Source organism: Canis aureus, chromosome 16, assembly GCF_053574225.1.
Source record: "Canis aureus isolate CA01 chromosome 16, VMU_Caureus_v.1.0, whole genome shotgun sequence".
Taxonomy (NCBI): Eukaryota; Metazoa; Chordata; class Mammalia; order Carnivora; family Canidae; genus Canis; species Canis aureus.
In genome coordinates, this window is record NC_135626.1 from 62,629,325 (window position 1) to 62,635,401 (window position 6,077).

Consider the following 6,077-nt stretch of genomic DNA (forward strand, 5'->3'; position numbering starts at 1 on the left):
TCCACCCACTGGGAGCCAGGCAGCCTCACACTGGGCTCCCAGCCACGTGGGGGTGACAGGGAGGACCCGGCTCGCCCTGCCCTACTGTTAGCCCAGCAAAGCAAATCGGGGTGGGGGGCCGGTCCCCCATTCTCAGCCCATCCTATAACTTCGTGATCATACATCTGTTTCCCCAGGCTTGTGTTGTCTTTACAGAAATACAGATGCTTGGGGATCCCTGGGTGGCACAGCGGTTTGGCGCCTGCCTTTGGCCCAGGGCGTGATCCTAGAGACCCGGGATCAAATCCCACGTCGGGCTCCCGGTGCATGGAGCCTGCTTCTCCCTCTGCCTATGTCTCTGCCCCTCTCTCTCTCTCTCTCTCTGTGTGACTATCATAAATAAATAAAAATTAAAAAAAAAAAAAAAAAAGAAATACAGATGCTTTCCAGGCTGGGTCTTTGAGCCCCAGACCTCCCGCCCTCTTCCCTGCCAGCTCCTGGGGTCTGCCTGCCTCGCTGCAGGAGGTCCTTCCCCCCACCCCCCTACGAGCCGCAGACCAGCGCCCCTCCAGTTAGACAGGTCTGCACCCCGCATTCCTAATTGCAGGTGCCCGACTGGAGGTGCTGGGCCACCCTGAGCAGGTGTGTCTCCCCTGCTTGTGGCCACCTTCTCCCCAGGTGATCAAGGTGTAGCCTGCTCTGATTGGCCAGCTTGGCCGTGACCCTGCCCCAACTCCGCGGGGTCCTGGGGTTGACGGGCTGACCCGCTGATGGGAGGCGACCATGGGCCTCGCTTTATTTTTTTAAGATTTTATTTATTCATTCATGAGAGACACAAAGAGAGAGAGGCAGAGACACAAGCAGGCTCCATGCAAGGAGCCGGACGTGGGACTCAATCCCGGGACCCCAGGGTCACACCCTGGGCTGAAGGCGGTGCTAAACCGTTTAGCCACCCGGGCTGCCCAAGGGCCTTGGTTATAATCAGAAGGGAAGGTGTGTGGCTCCGCCCTTTGGACCCAGCCGGGCAAGGCCTGCACCCTCCCAGAGCTTCCCTTCCACTCTCATGCGGGGTCCTTGGTGGCGGCCTGAGGGCTGGTGAGGGGCTGGGTGCCCCACAGGGATGGCGACCGCGGTGTCACCCTTGCCTGCATGAGCCTGAGCCTGAGGCCTGGGCCTGTCACAGGCGTGCTCTTGCCGGGCTCATGCAGCACATGGCCAGGGATGGAGGGAGATGCCCCGTCCCCAGGCAAGGCCACTGGCTCCCAGGCCAGAGTCCCCGGGCGGGGAGGACTTGGTTCCCAGGAGACCCCCGCTTGCAGCTGAGGCTGGGTGCACCTGTGGGGGCCTCACCACCTCTCCCGCTTCCTGTTCCACACCCGTCAGTGTGGGGTCGCCCTGGGGGCACCCAAGGTGTGTACACTCCCACAGGCAATGTGACAAGCACACAGTGACTCCTACTCAGGCCAGGCCCTAGAGATGCCCTCGAATGACCTGCCTGGGGCTGGGGGTGGGAGGGAGCGCTTGTGTTGGGGCAGGCGCTCCCCACGGTTCCAGACACCCCTGGATCCTAATGAGGCCGTGTGCCAGGGTGAGGGCGCCAGCCAGCATCAGCCCAGAGCCGCAGGAGGGGGGTTGCTGCCGCCCGTGGCTGCCGAGGCCCGGGGACCCCCAGGCTGCAGGAGGACAGGGGCCCCCTGAGCTGGCTGTCAGGGCCTGAATCCAGTCCCCATGCCAGCACTCCATATCTGGGGACAAGGTGGGTCTGAGCTCCTGCTTCGGGGCTGGGAGCCTGGCCTGGTCCCCCTCAGCCCAGAAGGGTGCTCTGTGCGTACTTCCCACCCCAACTCTGAGGCCTCCTCAACGCCACAACGGGGAGCAGGACTCTCTCTGCCCCTGGGGAAGGTGCCCTCCCTGCTGGGCCCCAGGGCTGCGGAGGGCCTTGAAGAGCTACTCTGGGGACACCCAGAAAGGAGGAGACGTGGGCCAGCCTTCTGGAAGCTTTGAGAGGCCTCTGCCCACCCGGGACAGGGCCATTTCCTGGCCCTCATACCGCCAGCCCCCTGTTCACTCCTGGGCCAGGATAGGGGTTCTGGTAGGACACAGACGTGAACACAGGGCAGTGACACAGGGCAGAGTCACTCGGAGAGAGAGACAGTCCCGAGGTGAAGGGCCCAGGTAGCAGAGGGGCCTCCACAGCACCAAGCCTTAGGCCCCAGAGCGAGGCTAGGCCTCCCGGGATGGAGCCAGGCGTGTGGGGTTGAAGGGGAAAGCTGGCTGTCCCCTCTGTGTGCCGGGGACCTGCCAGGTGGCTTCCGGACGTCAGACACGCCCGAGATTTCAGGCCCTGGGCCTGTTCCCGTCTGGTCCCTGGAACTGGCCCGCGTCACAGGCCTGCGCGGGAACGGAAGGGCAGACGGGAGAGCCCGGGGTCCCAGGCAAGGAACAGCAGGAGCTAAAGTGGGCAAGTGAGCAGAACTCCAGGGAAATTCATTCGGAAAAATTACTCGTAGGTGCTCTGGAAGTGTTAGGAACACAGGCTGCTAAGGAGCCTCGTGGAGACCGCGTCGGGATAACCCCCATCACCTGGTCACAAAACGCAGTCTCTCCTTCCCACGGTCCTACTGGTGTCTCTGCGGGGGTCCTGGGGGGTCTCCAGGGGGCAGGGGCGGGCCCCTGGGGTAGACTCCCACCCCGCATCCAGCACCCAGGAGCACCCCGGTCTGAGGGCTGAGTGGTGGGCCCAGTGCCCCTCACACGCCGCACCCCCCGACGCAGGGTCCCAGTGTAGCCCCCACCCCAGGGGCTATCCCAGAATGCTTCGGGCAGGGGCTGTTGCCTGAAGTGTGCCGCCCCAGCTTCTCTAGAAGCGAAGGCAGGTCAGAGCCCCTGATGCTGCCCCAGGAGGCAGCATACCTCCACCCCCATCACCTCCCATCCTGCACTAGTCCAGGCTCAGACCTGGTGTGTCTGGGTGTAAAATCCCCGTCTGCAGGTGCCCCCCCGCTGCCGCCCTGGCCCTGCCCAAGGGTGCCACTGGCTGTTCCAGGGCGGGGGCTGGCCTTGTCCCACTCCGCCCACTCTGTTGTGCTTGGACATTAGCACCTGCCCACCTCCAGAGTCTGAGCCTGGCCTTTGGGGCCCCCTCGCAGGACGGACCCTGGGCCCTCAGCCTCTTCGGAGGGCCTGCGTAGGGTGCACGGCCCCTACCGTCTGTGGTGGGAGGGATGACCTGGCGTCTAGGCCATTCTGCCCATGGCCTGGGACTGGGGTGGGGCGGGACCGAGGACCCCCACAGCAGCGGGCCGACCTGACCCCACCCCCTCCTCCTCTGGGGTCCCTGGGTTTGGGAGCTGTCTCCTAGGGCATGTGGTCTCGGGGTGCAGTCGGCAGGGGTGGAGCAGGAGCTCTGAGGGGCTGTTCTCGGAGGAGGGGCAGGGATGTGCAAGATAATGAACGTTGGGGGCGGGGGTGGCCTTCCAGCCCGGGAGCCCTCTCAGGGCCCCGCAGGCCCCCCACCTCCCCAGCAGTTGTTTCCTGGGGCACCGGGAGGCGGGGGTCAGCCGGAGGCCAGTGGTGAGAGCTGGCTGGGGGTGCGGGGGGAGGCCCCGGCCCCCTCGCCTCGCGGCCCCGGGGCCCCCAGAGGGCTGGGGGTGGCCCGGCCAGCCCGGGAGCCGCAAAGGGCACACAGAGTGCAGGGCTGCGGCGAGCTGCCAGCAGGCCCTCCAACAATGTGGTTTCAATCTAATTGTCCCAAAATATTGTTACAACACGAACCACGTGCCATCCACTCACCTGCAACTAATCAGCAGCAAAGCTACCGAATAAATCGGTTCCACACCCGTGGGGCTGGGCAGCCCGGCGCACGAACCCCAGCACCCAGGCCAAGGCCACCGCCGCTGGGGCCTGTTTCCTGTGGGGGTGACAACGGCCAGGACAGGCAGGGGGCACCGCCGGAGCTCCTCCTCTCACTGGGACCGCCGTCCCCCGACTCTGGAGGCTGAGCTGCAAGGGCCAGGCCCTTGTGTCCTAGCCCGCCCAGGACTCAGAGGGCTGGCCGGGGAGCTGGGGTCACGCCGGGGCTGCAGCCAGGTCAGCCAAGGACTGCCTGGGCCCAGGGAGTCCCAAGCGCGCTCTCTGCACCCTGAGCTTCCAGGCCGACACCGTGCGTGCGGGGCCTTTCCCCCTCCGGGGAGCATTTGCACGCTCCCAGGCAGTAACAGCACAGCAGCCTTCCAAGCCACAGAGGCCTTTGGGTAAATATGACGCTGGTGATTCTCCAACACTTACGTGAGCTAAGGGTGCCCCGGGTTCAGCCAATGAGGACATGGAAGCTCGCAGAGGACCCTGGATGTGCCAGGGCCTATTGCAGGCGGACTGGTTCTTCTCGAGGCCTGCTGGCGCCTTGCACGCTGCCTGCCAGTCAGACCCAGCGCCCGGGCCCCGAGCTCCAGGGGAGGCGACAAAGCAGAATTACTGGAGCAGTGGGCCCGGGGCTCCTTCCCAGGAGGCCGGATACCCCATGGTGGCCCTCGCCCTGGGCCTGGGGGCTGAACAGGGCAACCTGAGCAGGAAACACGGTGTAACAATGGGCCCCGCACGATGGGCGTCAGTGGGTTGAGTGAGGGTGGCCTGGCAAAGACCCTTTTTCCAAATTACGTCACACTCACAGGTTCCAGGTAGATGTATCGGGGTGGGGCGGGTTACCATTCAACCCAGTACTTAGAGACTAGCCTCACCCAGAACCCACTCGTGAGGGATCATATGCTGTATAAGTGTCCTACCAATAAGTGCTTTTCTTACACTAATTTTCGCACTTCTGGGACGTGGATGGCGTTACCCTACTTTATAGGTAAAGGAAAAAGGAGTTGGAGATGTTAAGCTTCTTCCCCAAGGCAGCACAGCTTGAAAGCAGTGGCGCTGCCTCCCACAAGGCCTGTGCTCTTCCCATGGGCTGTGGGGGGGGGGGGGGGGGCGGGGGAGGGCCTGCCAAGTGACACCGGAGGCTCTGGTAGAGCAGGGGCTCCGCCTCGCCATCTGAAAGCCCCGCGGGAGGAGCACCGTCCTGGAGCACCACCGGGCCCGGTGTCTCAGGCTCACACACGGAGGTCACTGCTGATGCTGTGGGGTGACTCCACGCAGACTCAGCGGCCCAGGAAGGTCGCGGTGCACCCGACGCCACGCGGCGGGCAGGGGCGGAAGGAGGCCCTAACTCAGGCTGGCATTCCTGCCACTGGGGGGGCTCAGGCGCTGGCCAGCGACCGAGAAGGGGTGGGGCTGTACACAAGGGGGACGACGGGGTCCCCGAGTCCAGGCTGGCAGCAGCCGACCCACAAGGGGTGTAGGAGGCTACAGGTGATGCCCTGCCCATATCTGTGCCCGTGGCGTCGTCCTTTCCCGTCCACCTTTGAAGAAAAGCAAAGTGGACAGGATTGCTTTTAGTCTCCCGTTCCGTGGGGCCTGTCTGGCACCCGAGTCGCCGAGGAGGTGGGCTGGGGACTGGGGCCTCAAAGGGATGGGGCAGGGACAGGAGCCCAGGGAGCCCCTACGTGCCTCTCATGGGCCCTTTCCTTCTAAAATCATTGGTTTAATGTGGTAAAACCTATATAACATGTAATCAGCCCTTTTAACCTTTTTTTTTAAAAGTAGACTCCACCACGCCCAGCTTGGAGCCCAACGCGGGGCTCGAACCCCTGATCCTGAGATCACACCCGGAGCTGAGACCAAGAGTGGGACGCTCAGCCGTCTGAGCCGCCCAGGCGCCCATAACCATTTTGACGTGTAGAACTTGGGGACTTTGAGCATGTCCACGGCATCCTGGACCCTAGGTGCTGTCAATTTGCAGGATTCTCATCACCCCAAATGGAAAGCCAGCCCCATCAAGCAGTAACTCCCCATTCTGCCTCCCTCCAGCCCCGGCAGCTTCCAGACTGCTTTCTGACTCCACGGATTTGCCCACTCTAAATGCTTCCGAGACGCGGGATCAGACCCTCTATGTCACCTTCCTATCTGGCTTCCTTCACCCGGCGCGACGTCCCCAGACCCATGTGCCCCAGGCCCCGTGCCTCTGCTCCACCCCTGGACGGAGCACTCCTGCTTAT